The following is an 18,223-nucleotide window of genomic DNA, read 5'->3' as shown; positions in this document are numbered from 1 at the left end:
AATCACATAGATAATAGAGGGTCCACTCATTTCAAACCTAGATCTAGGTTCATCATCACTACTAGGATGAGGAGCAAGATCAATAGACCAATAATATATAAATGGGAAAAATGCAACCCTAAATTCCAACTTTCAATTCATAAAAATTAAAAGAATTATAAAAGGGAACGTTAAAGACCAAAGTCAAATTAGTTAATTTTGAATTTTATTTTAGTTTATTTTATATTCAATTTATAATAATAATTTTATAAACATATGAATATAATTTTTATAATGATTTTATAATAATATGATATTTTTAATAAATCTAACTATAATATAACAAATATAACAAGATTATATATATATATATATATATATATATATATATATATATATATATATATATATATATATATATATATCTATATCTATATCTATATCTATATCTATATATATATATATATATATATATATATATATATATATATATATATATATATATATATATATATATATATGGGGGAAACTAAGAGGTATGAATCAAGGGAAGGGACCCAGAAGCTACTTAAATTCCATCCATAGTCTTTATTAAGAGTTTTCCTTATCTTTTCAATTTCAATGGCTTTTTATTTATTTCTTTTAAGTTGTTTATTGATTTTTAACCTTTTTATATTCTATTTTTCAATTGGGGGGATATTTAAAATTGTTTGCATACTTACATTACATCTACACATCTAACTTAGGCTCCATTATATGAGACACAATACCATGTGCCAAAAAACCATCATTGTAACTTTGACTCTAAACTAAAGTCAATTTTAGGTTAAATCACATTACATCTACACATCTAAAGTAAGCTCCATTACATGAGACACAATACCATGTACCAAAAAACCATCAATGTTTAACTTAGTCCACTTTAATTCTAAACGAGAGTCAATTTTACTTAACACTAATCCTATATCCTATTGACCTACAACTATTTTAGAATAGAAAGAGAGGTACCACTACTCCTAGAGTCATTTCCCTTTACATGTTTTCTTGGGTTACTTTCGAGAACTCCACCAACACTAATTTTGGGGCTGCATTTTTTTTAGTAAAGCTCTCACTACCTTTGTTTTCCTCTATGTTCATAGAGATCCCAACCTCTAAGTCAAACGTTTCAGAGGCTCTAATATGTGTTAGTAGGCTATGTATTGCTCTAGGCATGAGTGTCCCATTATATGCTCAAATCAAGATATTGATAATAACCCAATGCATAAAAAAAAATATAAATATAAAATTCAAGAGGGCAACGCCCAAATTTCACATACGTATGTAATGTAAGGTTGGATATTCCACAGATTATCCAAATTTGAAGGCCAACATCCAAATTTGAGTTATATATATGATCCGTCACCCTTGGGGTCACATCCAATTTGAATTTGACATATAAATAAATAGTGATAATATGTTATTATTCGGATAAGACCAGGACAATCTGTTTACTCAATCTCACAACAAACACATAGCCGCCGCTTTGAGCAGTTACAGTAGACCCCGCGTTGGGCGTTTCATCGTTGTGGTTTGTTATCGGGTTGTGTTGTGTTGTTTGTAATTAATTATATAGAAAAATGAATCCTAGAAGGTCAGGGAGTAGGTTTTCTGTGGGTTCTGGTTCAGGAAATCGAATTGATGCGTTGGGTCGATGTCTGTCATCGGTTTGCGGCATAGGGCGGTACCATCATAGATGAAGGGGCTTCTGTGAGTATCCTTTCCTCAACTGCTTGGAAAGCGCTTGGTTCGCCATCGCTTTTGCCTGAAATGAGAAATCTAACAAGATTTGACAAAGGAACCAGTCAATCGTTAGGGATCCTTCCCGATGTGCCCATTACAGTGAGAGGGAAAACCATACACATGAACGTAATGGTAGTCCAAGGATCCCTAGATTATAATCTACTCCTTGGAGGAGACTATATTTATTGCATGGGAGCCATTGTCTCCTCACTCTTTAGAGTAATGTGTTTTCCGCACGACGGAAGAGTGGTCAAGCTCGTAGACTAGCTTTCATTCCTCGGTTCACGCATAGCAAATAGTCATATACCATCCATGAATGGTCTTTTCGCGCAAGGAATGTCTCATCAATCCCCAGTCCGTCCACCTGATGAGCGCAAGTGATTAAGGGGACATGACTGAAACCTAGGGGGCATGCATCCTGGTGTGCTTCGGCAAAAGAACCTTGGGTATAGGGTTGATTTCCGCGAGGGATATATGACTAATTTGCCGAACCCGTCCTTACAGGAAAATGGGAACAGACTGGAATAAGATACCTTCGTTAAGGTTATGCTGGGTGACACCACTCCTCTTTGCCTATTTCGATAGGCATTGCCGAGAAAGAATTTTATCCGCTACGCGGATGAAACTTTCTTGGTAACCTGGAAATTTTTCTCTATACCTGGGGGCATGAAAACCTTTTGGCGTGCAAGTGAAGAGCGACTATTTTTTTTTTTAAATTTGTAGGTCCTCTAACCCTTTAAACTTGTAGGATTAGTCATTTCCTAACTTGCATAAAGAAAGGATCCGGAGCAAAGCTTTGTAAGGTGCAAGCTCCACAAAAATGGCATCTTAGATGAGACATCCTTATTATACAACTGGATCGAGCAGTTTTATTGTGGAATTCAAGCTCGTTAAAAAATAAACATAAGAAATGAGCAAGTGTTTCCCCCCGCGTTTAAGCTCATTAAAAAATGAACTAATTTCCGGTAAATAACCATCGTGAATGTAGTACTTCAGCCTTTAAAGCCTTGGTCGTGTTCTCATCATCACCTCCACTCTGTATTGGCTGATCATTCACCTCCACTTGATTGTTTACCCCTTTTGAGGAACAGCTGCGAAGAGTGATCTTGTTAGCCATCCTTGTGACACTACCGTGATTGGAAAATTCCAAACCTTACCTAGAATCAGCTGCTACCCGAATTTATCACTCGTTCCTCAAAAACGAGTCTCCTTTAATCTCTTTTCAACTGACTCGTAAGATATGAAAAGATTGTCGAGCCATTGGCCTCTCCAGCTCGTTAAAGTGACCGGAAGTGCTATCCCTCCTTTAGATTTTAATCTTTTTGGACCTGAGGGATTATTACACAAAAAGATCGAGCGCTTGTCTTGTTCGGCTTGTTAAAATTACCGAAAATTCATCCCTTTCGTATTATTTTATACTTTTTCAGACTTAAGGGATTTGATGATGAAAAAGGATATTTGCAGTTTACTTTATGTTCCTTTTCAGACTCTCTAAAATTGAAAAGGACCGAGTTATCTTTGTTGTTAAACTCGTTAAAACCTAATAGCGACAAACTTGTCCATAACAGACAAGAACGAGTTTCACTATCGCTAGGCTCGTTAAAACATAGCGATGGGTTTTCCTGAAGGGAAAATTATAGAACAAGCATATGTTATCCTCCTCAAGCTTGAAAAAAATAAAGAGGTACTGGTCAGCAATGAGTGGGGAAAATTTGGGAAGAAAACTTGAAGAAACTTTATTGGTAGCAAGTTGCTCTTGAACATGACACTTTCACTCCGCATTCTAGTCGGGTTGGGTTGTTCCATTCACCGGTCACATCACCATGGTTCCATCACACCATCCACATTCGGGGTTAATGCTACCAATCCATCATGTCAGTGTTACCGATATGTTCAAGAGAAGTCACTCAGAGAATTCACCTGTGTCTCACCCACTGCAATACATTTATGCTCCATTCTTTCATGACCGCCACCCTGAACCTTATATCACTAGATCATTTTCACCTCCATTAAAATCATTTGCTCTGTTCCGTGTCATTGATGTGGGCTTCGTTAAGGCCCTCCTATGACAAATCACTTCTTGTCGACATCAGCTCATTATCCAAGAAGGCGATCTAGGGACAACCCTTTCAGTACTTTGAAGCTTGCATGCCTCAATGGCAAAATTCTCACTTCTGGCGATAGGTTTACATCAATGGCTTTCGACCGAAAGATTTTACGTGGTGTTCGACACCAAGTCCCTTATTCACACCACATGAATTGTAATGCAGTGCCTTGAGGATCATTATCGTTATCGGTGATTCCTCTCGCGCGTGTTAACAACTTACATCATTGGTTGATAATCAGGCGATGTCTTTCCATGTTCGACTCCAGAACATCTCTCACATGGATCGAATTGTACTTTGAGTGAAGATTGAACGAGATTGAAAACCCCAGATCTAGTTTCATCCATCCGGGCTGCGATATATATTCAAAAAAATAAAGGCATCAAATGTACAGCATTGCTGCACCGATAATCATCCAATCTAAGGGATGATGGCTCTACGAGAATCATCAGTCTACACTCAGACGATTGTTTGTCTCATGTACATGAGAAATGAATTTATAAAGCTGAGCATGGGAATGCCCACCTCAGCTAGATCATGAAAAAATTATAAAGATAATGTATTGTTTTGTATCTTATTACAGGTCTCCTTCCAGCTTGAAAGAACTTCGGATCCTCATGATAAAGCATTTCACCCGACATCAAAAGATTAACGACCTCATGCTTTAGGGGGCAACTGTTATAGACATTTTTGGGCACTGCAACCCCAAGAATAAAATGTCCATAAACCAAGGGCTTCTAAGTCCCTAAAGGTGTTGTTCCAACCCCTAAAAGAACAAGGTCAACTGATTACAGCATCTCCGAGAAGCTCTCCATGAAAAACTACTCAGAACTGGTCAAAACTGGACCATTTTACCTGCTCCATAGGAAAAGTGCGTTGCATCCCACCTAAATACACACAGTAGGTGTATTGCATTTCAAAAATCCCTTCTATGGGGTGCGATGGGCGAGAAGGGACAAATGGCAGGGTCAATCCGCAAGGTGGAAAAGCATGGAATCTTCCAGAAACTTCTCCTGTGACACTTGCCTATCTGAATTCGACCAGGGATGAGTAAGAGATCATCAATCTGCAAGTGGAATCTGTTGGAAATAATACTGAGGGGGGGGGTGAATCAGTATTATCAGATCAATAAAACTTTTTCAATGCTCAGAAACATATACGCTACTTCAGTTAAGTGAACCAGCGTGTACACGCTATTGTGTCTAAAGAAACCAGCGTATAACCATAAATCTTATAATTCAGTTAGTTTATCTTCAGTTAAATGCATTAGGACATTATTCACCATATTAATAGTAAACAGATGCAGTATAACAGAACAGATCATCACACAAAAGCTACACACATGAACACCATGATATAAGGTGGAAACCCAATGTGGGTGAAACCACCTGCTGCAAGTCGTCTCTATCTTTCTTTAATAAGAACTTCAGTTTACAATCTTTTGTACTGGTGCAGCCTTATACCAGTACGCAGGCTACAACCTGCAGAAGGCTTCAACCTTCTCTCGTTCTCCAAACTTCCTTGGAAGGGAGCTCCAACCCCCTTTGCTCTTGTACTAGCTAAGATACTAGTACGTAGGTGCAGGCCTACAATCTTCTTTCCTTCAGGTACCACTTTTCATACATTTTCAGACTCGATATTCCTGAAGCACAACATTACAATCTAAAGACCACAATTCATTCAACTTTCATAGCAGATTACAAAACAACCAATACTCGCATCAACAATCTTTGAATCACTGAACCACTGAAACCCTGTCAAACCCAGTCACCAGAACACAGAGCAGACTACAGAACTCTGCAATAACAGTCAGACCCAGCTGCAACCCAAAAATCAAGTTCCAAAATATATACGCTACTTCAATGAAGGCAACCCACGTATACACGCGGTTTTACTGAAGACAACCTACGTACAGATCTAAAAATAATTTTTCATAACTTGCAGCTGTACCAGATATCAGTTATACCCAGAACATAACATTGCGTCAGTATGAAGATCTAGAAATACGCATAATCAACCATATAAAGATAGTTCATTTCAAACCATTTGATCCCGATCTCTCCTTAGATCTTGTTCTCCATCAGCCGATGAGATCTCTCCTTAGCTCAGATCAAGCAATACATCATCAACCAATAACCTGCATACTGGATCTAATACTTCATCAGATATTCAAGCCTTTTCAGATGCACTTGCCTAATGATTTCCTTCTCCTTATATAGCCTTAGGCCTTGTTCAATACCAAGGGCCAAAACCATAGAAATCCAATACCATCATCTTCAAAACTAGGGATCAACACGTCCGTCGAGACACCAAGGTCCAAAACCATAGGCACAACTTCCAAGGAATAACCGCCGTGGACCAAAGATAAGATTTCCACATACACGCGCTTTTACTGAAGCCAACCAGCGTGTACACGCGACTTGGTATATAGCGAACCTGCATGTATATATTTTTCTTCATACTTGTAGACTGATCATCAATTCCTTGCTGCTATCCTTCTGCACTATGATTTGTTATCAGTGTGATTTGCCATCAAGGACAATACTTGTCTCATAATGCCAACAATCTCCCCCTTTGGACTTGATGGCAACAACACCAAATCAAATCACTCTCCCCCTTTGTCATCAAGGGCAAAGGGCTGTGCTCCCCCTGAGTACATGCTGATATCTTTGCTTGGCTGTGCTGAAACATGCTCCCCCTGACTGTAGGCAAGATCTGCAAAAGATGTTCTTCAAAAGAACCAAGACTTATACACCATAAGGGACCTTCCTATCACCAAAAGACTCAATCCATACTCCCAACCAAGAGGGGATACATCAGAAACAACCAATTATATTACATCATTCATCCCAGGCATAGTGGGGAAACCAACATAGGCCGTTACATGACCTTGACACCATAAAAGAGATATCACAAAAAAAATACATGACATAGAGACAACAGATCTAGACCAAGACTTATGAAGGTCACAAGCAGCATCTGATAAACATCTTTTTAGATCAACAACCAAGATTTCCTTCTGAGCTCCTTCTCCTGAAACCAACAACAGTTGTGTACTAGAACCAAAAGCATCTAAATGCCAACAATGCTTTATGAGACTTTAAGCTGCTCCCCCTGAACCTGTGCCTGCTGCATTCTGGCATACCCATCTCAGACCTTCTCCAACCAGAGTCTGCCCTTGCTGTTCAGAACGCGACTTCTCCTGCATAAAATAGTGTATGCACGCGGATATGATTTCTGCAACACGCGTACACCATACACGCGACTTTCCCAGCATAGATCGGCATATATACGCGGATATCCCTTACGTAACTTGCGTATACCAACTTTTCTGTAGAACAGACAAGCTTCAACAGCAGGATGAAGCATCAACTACTCCCAGCTTTTGTTTGAGATATTCAAAAGTTTCCCTGGGCAGTGGTTTTGTGAGAATGTCAGCAACTTGTTCCTTAGAAGGAACATACTCCAACTTGACCTTCTGCTCAAGCACTTGTTCCCGAAGAAAATGGTACTTGATTGGTATGTGCTTGGTCTTTGAGTGCATGACTGGATTCTTTGAAATGCTGATTGCACTTGTATTATCACATAAGATAGAGACTGGTGAAGTGCAGGTGATTTGAAAATCCTGCAAGGTCTGCATCATCCAAAGAAGTTGTGTGCAACAAGATGCCGCAGCCACATATTCTGCTTCAGTTGTAGATAAGGCAATCGAGCTATGTTTCTTGCTGAACCAAGATACTAATCTGGAGCCCATAAAGAATGCACCACCACTTGTGCTCTTCCTGTCATCCACGCTTCCGGCCCAATCTGCATCTGTATAAGCATGAAGTGTGAGATCTGTATCTCTAGGATACCATAAGCCATAATTTTGTGTCCCTTGAAGATACTTGAAAATTCTCTTCACTGCCTGAAGATGAGTCTCCTTCAGATTTGCTTGAAATCTTCCAACTATTCCGACTGCATGCATGATGTCTGGTCGGGTACCTGTCAAATAAAGCAAACTCCCAATCATGGATCTATAAGTTGGTTGATGAACTGCTGCTGATTCATCATTTGCACTAAGGCTGCATCCTGTAACCATGGGTGTACATACTAGCTTTGACTCTTCCATGCCATACTTCTTCAAGATCTGCTTGAGGTACTTGGTTTGAGACAAGAAGATGCCTCCTTCATTTTGTTGGATTTGCAATCCAAGGAAGTATGTCAATTCTCCAAGTAATGACATTTCGAATTCTTTCTGCATAACCAAGGAAAAGTTTTGACTCATAGTCTCTTCATTGCTACCAAAGATAATATCATCTACATAAACAACAAGTATTAGCAATTTGTTATTTTCAACTTTTATATAGAGATTGCTATCTGCTGATCCTTTTGAAAAGCCTTGTTGGTGAAGATATTTGTCCAACCGATAGTACCAAGCCCTTGGAGCTTGTTTGAGACCATAGAGAGCCTTTTTCAATCTGCATACAAGGTTTGGATCATTCCCAAGAATGAAACCATCTGGCTGTTCAATATATACTTCTTCTTCTAAGTCTCCATTCAGAAAGGCTGATTTCACGTCCATTTGAAATACCTTGAAGTTTTGAAAGCTTGAGAGAGCGAGGAACATTCGGATGGCCTCAAGTCTTGCAACAGGAGCAAAGGCCTCTTCAAAATATATTCCTTCTTGCTGCACATACCCTTTACAAACAAGTCTGGCCTTGTTTCTAATTACTTCTCCATTTTCATTCAATTTATTTTTGAAGACCCATTTAGTCCCTATGACATTTTTATCTTTTGGTCTAGGAACCAATTCCCAAGTATTGTTCTTTTCGATCTGCTCAAGTTCTTCATCCATTGCTTTGACCCAACATTCATCTTTGCATGCCTCTTTCACATTTTGTGGTTCAGTGGAAGAGAGTAATGCCAAATATCTTGAAGCTTCTGCAATTCTTCTTCTTGTTTGTATTCCTGCTTCTTTCTGCCCCACAATCTGAGATTCTGGATGATTCTTTTGAACATATCTGGATGGAGTCTTCTCTTCTATTCTTGTCTGCTCCTCTAGTTCTTCTTGAGGTTCTTCTTCTTCATCATTCTGCCTTTGAGGGTAGCCTTCATCTTCTTCAATGTCTTCATGATGAACTTGCCTAGGAATATATCCCTTCTCATCAACCACTACATCAATGCTGTCAACAATTCTGCCAAGTCTTTTGTTGTAGCACTTGTATGCTTTGCTATGTGGAGAATAACCAAGAAGAATGCCTTCATCTGCTCTTGGTTCAAGTTTTCCGAGTTGCTCATCAGTATTCTTAATATAACATTTGCTCCCAAAGATTTTGAAATGCTTCACCGAAGGAGTCTCACCACTCCAGATCTCATGAGGTGTTTGAGTGCTGTTTACTCAGACATTTGTTTTGTTAATAATAATAACCACAGCATGTGCATCCTCACCCTAGAAAGTTGCGGGAGTACTTGATTCATCAAGCATAGCACGAGCCATTTGTTGGATTGTTCTGTTCATTCTTTCCACAACCCCATTTTGCTGAGGAGTTCTAGCTGTAGAGAATTCTCTTCTTATCCCATGTTCTTCACAGAAATCGAAAAATTCGTTTGAGGTAAATTCCCCACCTCTGTCAGATCTGAGGCACTTAATTTTGTGTCTTGATTCATTTTCAACCAAAGCTTTGAAGGATTTGAATTTTTCGAATGCTTCATCTTTGTGCTTCATAAGCCCTAACCAGACAAACCTGGAGAAATCATCAATGAATAATATCAAATATTCTTCTCCTCGAGGTGTCCTTTTCCTAAATGGACCACATACATCTGTATGGACTAGCTCAAGAGGTATGTTGGCTGATCCTTCCTTCTCTCGAAAGTTAGTTCTGGTTTGCTTTCCAAACTGACAAGATTTGCATATAGTGTTGTCTGGAATTTTGATATCCGGAAGACCACGAACTGCCTGATATTTGCATGCTTTCCTTATTTGTGAAAAGCTTAGATGCCCCAACCTCCGATGCCATAGCCAGTGTTCATCATCCTTGCTCAAATAGCATTGTTGTGGTCCTTCTTCAAATATGTATAGATTATTTGGAGTCCTTCTTCCTTTGATCACTGTTTTACCTGTATCAAGGTCACGAACACAACATCCATTTGATCTAAATATTACCTCTATTCCTTGATCGCACATCTGACTGACACTCAGAAGATTATGCTTCAATCCATCAACATACAAAACATTTCCAGCTTTGACCTTCTCTTTCAATGGAGCAACACCTTTTCCTTTTATGGCTGCAGAGATATCGTTTCCAAAAGAAACTTTCTTCCCCTTTTCTAATGCGGTATATGACTCAAGCTTTTCTTTGTCCCCTGTCATATGCTTTGAACATCCCCTGTCAATGTACCATAGACTTTCTTGTCCTTCTGCATAAAAAGCTATCCCACATCTTTCTGGTTGCGGTTCCTTTATTCTCCATGTTCTGACATTTGAGGTTTGTTCCTTCTGAGTTGTCTTCCGGAACCTGCTCCTGCATTCAGAGTCTTCATGACCAAAGTTATTACAAATAGAGCATTCAACTTCATTTTCAAGAACCGAAAAGTTGTTATAAGTCCTTTTCATGGTTCCAGTCATTCTCCCTTGCTTTTGAGCTTCTCTAGTCATGATTGTCTTGTAGGCAACACATTGAGCTACTTTGTGACCGAAGTTATGGCAAGAAAAGCATTGGCCATTAAAGAAACTTCTGCGATAATCAGATCTATCATCCAACCGATTGTAGCTTCTATTCACATTCATTCTTGGAGCAAATTGGGAAGATTTTACCTGAGGCTGATTGTAGCTTTTGTTTGTCCTTAAGGCAGTTTGTCCCCGAATTTCTTGATGGTCTTTATTTGTTCTTGAGGTAAACTGTCCCTGATTCACCTGATGACTTTTATTTGGCCTTTGCTTGCTTCTCCTTGCTGCATCAAGATAGCTTTTAGAGGTAGATGCTTGAGATGTTTCTCCATTATATCCAAGACCTGTCTTGATCAGAGGAGATCGCTGCACATTGATAATCTCATCCAAGGTTTCAGAACCTTTAACAAATTTAAGATTAATCGCTTTTGTTTTCTCAATCTCCTTTCTAAGACAAACAATCTCACATTCCAATTTTTCAAGATGTTCTTCCTTTTCAGCTAGTTGACATTGTAGAGAATCAATAATAGCACTCTTCTCTTCTAAGCAAACTTTGAGATCTTTCATTTCTTCACAAAAACCTTCTACATCTATATCATCCATATAGTCATCATCTTCAAAAGCCATTAAAAGTTTATATCTATTACTTTGTTCATCTTCATCACTATTTGAAAGACCATCACTATCTTCATGAGTGTAATAGCTTTTCTTCTTTTCATTTTGTTTCTTGTTCCATTTAACAGGTTCCTTTCCCTTGTCATTCTTATCTTTGTGAGGACATCTGGCAGCATAATGACCTACTCTTCCACAAGCAAAGCATTTAAAAGGTAACTTACCTCTGAACCTTCCAGAACCCCTTTCAAGATTTATGACAAAATTTGATTCCTCTTCTTCATCTTCTGGCGCGTGACTTGCTTCATAATAATCTTCTTTGCCTGAAGCCTTGAAGGCAGCTTCTCTTCTGTCTGATGGACCTCCCGTTCTCATTTCATAAGCGGTTAGAATTCCGTGAAGCTGAGACATAGTGAGAATTTGCAGATTTTCCTTTTCTTCTATGGCAGACACTTTAGATTCAAACTTGGGGGACAAAGATCTTAGAACCTTTTCAACCACAATAGCCTCTTTTATTTCTTCACCCAAGTTTTTCATGCAATCAACAATCTCATCTACCCTAAGGAAATAGTTAGCCACACTTTCATCATTATACATTCTGAGAGTCTCATACTTAATCCTGAGAGTTTGAAGTTTAGCACACTTTACCTGTTCGTCTCCTTCATAGCTCGTGACAATTTTGTCCCATATTTCTTTTGCAGATTTATAGTGCATTACCTTCATGAATTCTAATTGAGATATACATCCCAATAGAGTATTGACTGCTTTCGCATTTGTTTCATATTTCTTTTTCGCGGCTGCATCTGTAGGAGTAGCTGAAGGAAAAGTGTAGCCAGTCTCTACGATGTCCCAAACTTCTGTACCAAGAGATTGAAGATAGGCAGTAACTCTTACCTTCCAATAATTGAAGCTTGTTCCATCAAAAACCGATGGCCTGATTGATGCTTCTCTCTCGTAGTTACTCATGATGAACGATCTACCTTCAAGCGATCAAGCTTCTCTGAAGGACCTGCTCTGATACCAATTGTTGGAAATAATACTGAGAGGGGGGGTGAATCAATATTATCAGATCAATAAAACTTTTTCAATGCTCAGAAACATATATGCTACTTCAGTTAAGTGAACCAGCGTGTACACGCTACTGTGTCTAAAGAAACCAGCGTATAACCATAAATCTTATAATTCAGTTAGTTTATCTTCAGTTAAATGCATTAGGACATTATTCACCATATTAATAGTAAACAGATGCAGTATAACAGAACAGATCATCACACAAAAGCTACACACATGAACACCATGATATAAGGTGGAAACCCAATGTGGGTGAAAACCACCTGCTGCAAGTCGTCTCTATCTTTCTTTAATAAGAACTTCAGTTTACAATCTTTTGTACTGGTGCAGCCTTATACCAGTACGCAGGCTACAACCTGCAGAAGGCTTCAACCTTCTCTCGTTCTCCAAACTTCCTTGGAAGGGAGCTCCAACCCCCTTTGCTCTTGTACTAGCTAAGATACTAGTACGTAGGTGCAGGCCTACAATCTTCTTTCCTTCAGGTACCACTTTTCATACATTTTCAGACTGGATATTCCTGAAGCACAACATTACAATATAAAGACCACAATTCATTCAACTTTCATAGCAGATTACAAAACAACCAATACTCGCATCAACAATCTTTGAATCACTGAACCACTGAAACCCTGTCAAACCCAGTCACCAGAACACAGAGCAGACTACAGAACTCTGCAATAACAGTCAGACCCAACTGCAACCCAAAAATCAAGTTCCAAAATATATACACTACTTCAATGAAGGCAACCCGCGTATACACGCGGTTTTATCGAAGACAACCTGCGTACAGATCTAAAAATAATTTTTCATAACTTGCAGCTGTACCAGATATCAGTTATATCCAGAACATAACATTGTGTCAGTATGCAGATCTAGAAATACGCATAATCAACCATATAAAGATAGTTCATTTCAAACCATTTGATCCCGATCTCTCCTTAGATCTTGTTCTCCATCAGCCGATGAGATCTCTCCTTAGCTCAGATCAAGCAATACATCATCAACCAATAACCTGCATACTGGATATAATACTTCATCAGATATTCAAGCCTTTTCAGATGCACTTGCCTAATGATTTCCTTCTCCTTATATAGCCTTAGGCCTTGTTCAATACCAAGCGCCAAAACCATAGAAATCCAATACCATCATCTTCAAAACTAGGGATCAACACGTCCGTCGAGACACCAAGGTCCAAAACCATAGGCACAACTTCCAAGGAATAACCGCCGTGGACCAAAGATAAGTTTTCCACATACACGCGCTTTTACTGAAGCCAACCAGCGTGTACACGCGACTTGGTATATAGCGAACCTGCGTGTATATATTTTTCTTCATACTTGTAGACTGATCATCAATTCCTTGCTGCTATCCTTCTGCACTATGATTTGTTATCAGTGTGATTTGCCATCAAGGACAATACTTGTCTCATAATGCCAACAGAATCAAGAACTATCAGAGGGAAGACACTAATCAAATCACACGCTGACTCATCTCCCTTGCGGACATCTATATATGGATCCCTCATCCCAGAGATCCAGAGGCTGGAATTTTGCATCTTGTAAGGAATTGCTGTTGGTTTCTTGAGGCAACATCATAGTGTTGGGTGATCTAAGCTTTTCATGAGGTGAAGAAGGGCTTACTTGCTGAGAGGATGATGCTGGGTCAGAACAATTGGTTGTAATTCTCTTGGCTCTTTCTTGATTATCAATAAAACTATTCTAGTTTTCATCCATACACTTGTGTGATTGATGTTTTATGCATTTGTGTGGTTAATATACATCTGAACCTATATTGCTTATGATAATAGATCCATGTTCTCGTATAGTGTTATGCTGCTTTGATTTTACAGGTACTCTGTGAAGTTGGGTATATAAGAAAGCAAGTAGCAAAGGACTATCAGAAGAGAGAGGAATCGAGCAAAGAACCAAGCGCAAGACAGAGGTTGGTCTCTTTTATACTTCTCTCATCTAAATTTCATAAAGGAAAACGAAAGTAGTTTTACTTTGTTTGTTTCTAAGGTAGCTACCAGCCTTAGTGGGATTAATAGTTCTACATAGACACTATTCCCAGTAACAACTCCTCCTAGTGGTCTGGTATATAACATAACCCAATAGCCTACTAGTGGTAACATTTGACTCCCTTAACCCTCAATTAGCATTACAATTTTGGAACTTATAGATTCTTATTGAATTTTCACATGTTGTTAGCCTTATGCACATAAGTAATGGGGGATGATGTGGCATTCAATTGTACCATGGTGGTAAACATGGTAGGTAAACTTGTGGGAGAAATGACTTTTGCATGTGAACTCCATTTGAGGTGACTCATGTACCATCAGAAAGGTATTTGAATTTAGAACAATTCTAGAGGGTTGGGACAAGTGAGAGCATGTTGACTCCAAGAAACATCGTTTACTGCCTCAAAATGGTTCTAGAATCCAATTCTCAAATTGGGAATTTTGATTAACAATAATCGTGCAAACTTATTCCTCCAATTTTTCCACTCTAAAATCATCGAGGTATTTGAAAAGTAATATAATTATCCAATATGGATGAATTATATTGTCACATTGATATTATTAATAACCTCTAACTCTATTGTTTACAATCTTGATAATTGAAATAAGCATTTTTTACTAAATGTGGTTTCTCACGCTTATGTCATTTATGAGGTGTTTTTCTACACACTACACTTGCTTCCCCCTACTTTTGGGTATTATTGGGCCCCAAACTTCACAACCACAAGAGCACCAATGTAATGAGAGATTTTTGAAGATGGAATACAACATCTTCTAGTTATTAATATTTTAACTTGAGAGCAAAATTATATTTACAAAGATTTATCGAGAGGAATAAATACCAGCAACAAAACACATAAACAATACAATATGCACATGATATTTAACCGGGAAAAACACACGCTAATGAAATTTCATTAGCCTTTGCCAAAACCCTGGCCAACCCGGCCAAGTGAGACTTCACCACTCACCTCCATGGCTTACCTTACAATGAAGTCTTTCCAACCTTTTATAGGCCCCGTTACATGAAATACCATGGGTAGAAAACCATGGGTACACAATACCATGTGCCCAAAACCACCATTGTTTAACCTCGTTAACCTTGACTCTAAACCCAAGTTAATTTAACCTATCAATTCCCCCTTTAAACTTGCCTTGGGGTTCCTTGACTCAATCCAACCAAGGCTACTAAGTGAGACAACCCTTCTCACTCTACCCCTTACCCCCCCCATATTTTATACCAGGTTATATATTAACATGACATCCCCCTTATCCCCTAGTTGTAACCCACATTGTAACAATGATTACCTAAGGGTGTGCATGCCTTACCAGGTCTTACAACAATATGCCCATTTACATAAAATAATTAACTCCGTTATGATAATCAATAATTCGATTTTTATTTTTTTACCCTTGTTGTTGTCTTAACCCATCCTCTCACGTTAACAAGCTCTAAGCCTCATGATATTTGTAACTATGTGCAATCTATGGTTTCATAGTGCCTTTCCAACTTCACCACTATTTGATCCATGAACCTACGACTGCAACCACGCCCTCCACGTCCACTAGTCTGTATCACTTAGAACTCGATATTTAAATTTCTGGTGCACCTCCACAACAACTACAAAACCATGAATTCCACCAATGCATTTATCCAATGCCTTGAAAATAAAATCTATGACATATATAGAGCATGATGTCTTTATAATGAGCAAATTGAATCATATTTCCTTTCACCTCTGGCACTGGTATCAATTCTATGGTTAAGATGGATCTAGGATGGTTATATAATACTATATAATATTTATATTTGTATATGTGTCTTTTTCTTATTCCCTCTCTTTATCTCACCGCCCAAACATACAAATTCTCTCTCTATATCTATCTATCTCTCTATCCCTCCCTTTTTCTCTCTCTCCCTCTATCACTTCCCCTTCTCTACAACTCTCTCATACCTCTTACTCTCCTCTTTTACTCTCTCTCCATTGCTCCCTTGTCACTCCCTCTCTCCCCCCCTCCAACTCCAACTCTCTCTCCTTCTCTCTCTTCGGTCCTCTCCCTCTCTTCCTTCCTCCCCCTCCCTTTCTCTCCCATCTCCCTCTCTCTCTCCCACCAATCTCTCTCTCTCTCTCCCCCCTCAAACTATGTCACTATCTCCCTCCCTCTCTCCTTCTATCTCTCCCCTCCATCTGTGTGTCTCCCTCTCTCCTTTTGTCTCTCCCCTCCATCTGTGTGTCTCCCTCTCTCCTTTTGTCTCTCCCCTCCATCTGTGTGTCTCCCTCTCTCCTTTTGTCTCTCCCCTCCATCTGTGTGTCTCCCTCTCTCTCTCACCCTTCTCACCCCCTCTCTCTCTCTATCTCCAACTTTGTCACTATCTCCATCACTCTATCCATATTTCTTTCCCCTCTGTATTTGTGTCTCCCTCTCTCTTTTCCTCTTCTCTCCCTATCTCTCTCCTCTCCTCTTCTTTGTCTTCCCTCCACTCCTCGCTCCCTCTCCCTCTCTACATTTCTCCCTTGTCACTCCCTCTCTCTCTTAAATTTGATCCCATTGTATTGTGTTTAAGAAATTATATAAAATAAAAGAAACTTAATTGGTTGTAAAATATTGAACCTATATTTGGGATCAATCATGTCAACTAAAATACCATAGTGAAAAGCTTAAAAATATCATGCACTCTCTTTCCTCTATTATTGTTAGTCACTTTGCTTGCTCTCATTACTTAGATCCTTAGTTAAGATGGATCTAAACTCGTTCTTAATAAAAAAATCCTATTCACAAGTTCATAATATCTATGGTTAAGAATCTTTTGATATTGTTATAAAGTATTTTTATTGACAAATAAGTTATGTTTTTTTGGCATGTGGTATTCATAACCCATGGTGTCATAACAAAGCCTATTTACACGTTAATAGTATCCATGGTTAAGAATATTTTGATTCTGAAATAAGTTATGTTTTTTGGGCATGTGGTATTGATAAGCCATATTATTAGTCCATGGTATTTTAACAAAGAATATTTGTACGTTAATAATATCAGTGGTAAAGTGGGAATGAATATCAATGGTTAAGAATATTTTCATACTGAAATAAAATATCTTTGATTGTGAAATAAGTTAAGTTTTTGAGGCATGTGGTATTGATAAGCCATGGTATTGACAAAGCCTATTTTTTACAATTAAATAATATCCATGATAAAGTGGGGATGGATATCCATCGTTAAGAATCTTGTATTGTTATAAACCAACCTAGATCCATCTTAACCTTGGATCTATCAAGCGCCCAGAGGGATCCAATCTCTCGAGGTGCAAACCTTTTTTTTGAGTTTAAAATTTGAGGAAATGATTGCATCTCCTTTCCTCGAGACATTTTATCCTCCAATCTCTAGAGGTGCAAACCTTTTATTTGAGTTTAAAACTTGAGGAAATGGTTTCAACTCCTTTCCTCAAGAGATTTAATCCATCTAGACACTTTATAGATCCAAGGTTAACATGGATCTACGTTGGTTATATAATACTATATAATATGTATATTTGTGTCTATGTGTCTCTTTCTTACTCCCTCTCTCTATCTCACCCCCAAATATACACATTCTCTCTCTATATCTATTTATCTCTCCCTCCCTCCCTCTTTCTCTCTTCCCCTTCTCTCTCTCTCTGTCTATCTCTTCCTCTTCTCTACATCTCTCTTCCCTCCTACCCTCGTCTCTTACTCTCTCTGCATTGCTCCCTTGTCACTCCCTCTCTCTCCCCATCCAACTCCAACTCTCTGTCCTTTTCTCTCTTGAGTCCTCTCTCTCTTACTTCCACTCTCTCCCTTTCTCTCCCACCTCCCTCTATCCCTTCCCCCATCTCTCCCTCTCTATCTATCTCTCTTCCCCCAAACTATGTCACTATATCCCTCCCTCTCTCCTTCTACCTTTTCCCTCCATCTTTGTGTCTTCCTCAATCCCTCTTCGCCTTCTCTTCCTCTCTTTATCTCCAACTTTTCCACTATCTCCCTCCCTGTCTCC

This window comes from Pinus tabuliformis, chromosome 5_2 (assembly GCF_031772625.1).
Source record: "Pinus tabuliformis cultivar Carrire ecotype Pingquan chromosome 5_2, CPIR1, whole genome shotgun sequence".
Classification (NCBI taxonomy): Eukaryota; Viridiplantae; Streptophyta; class Pinopsida; order Pinales; family Pinaceae; genus Pinus; species Pinus tabuliformis.
Note: the sequence above shows the minus strand (reverse complement) of the source record.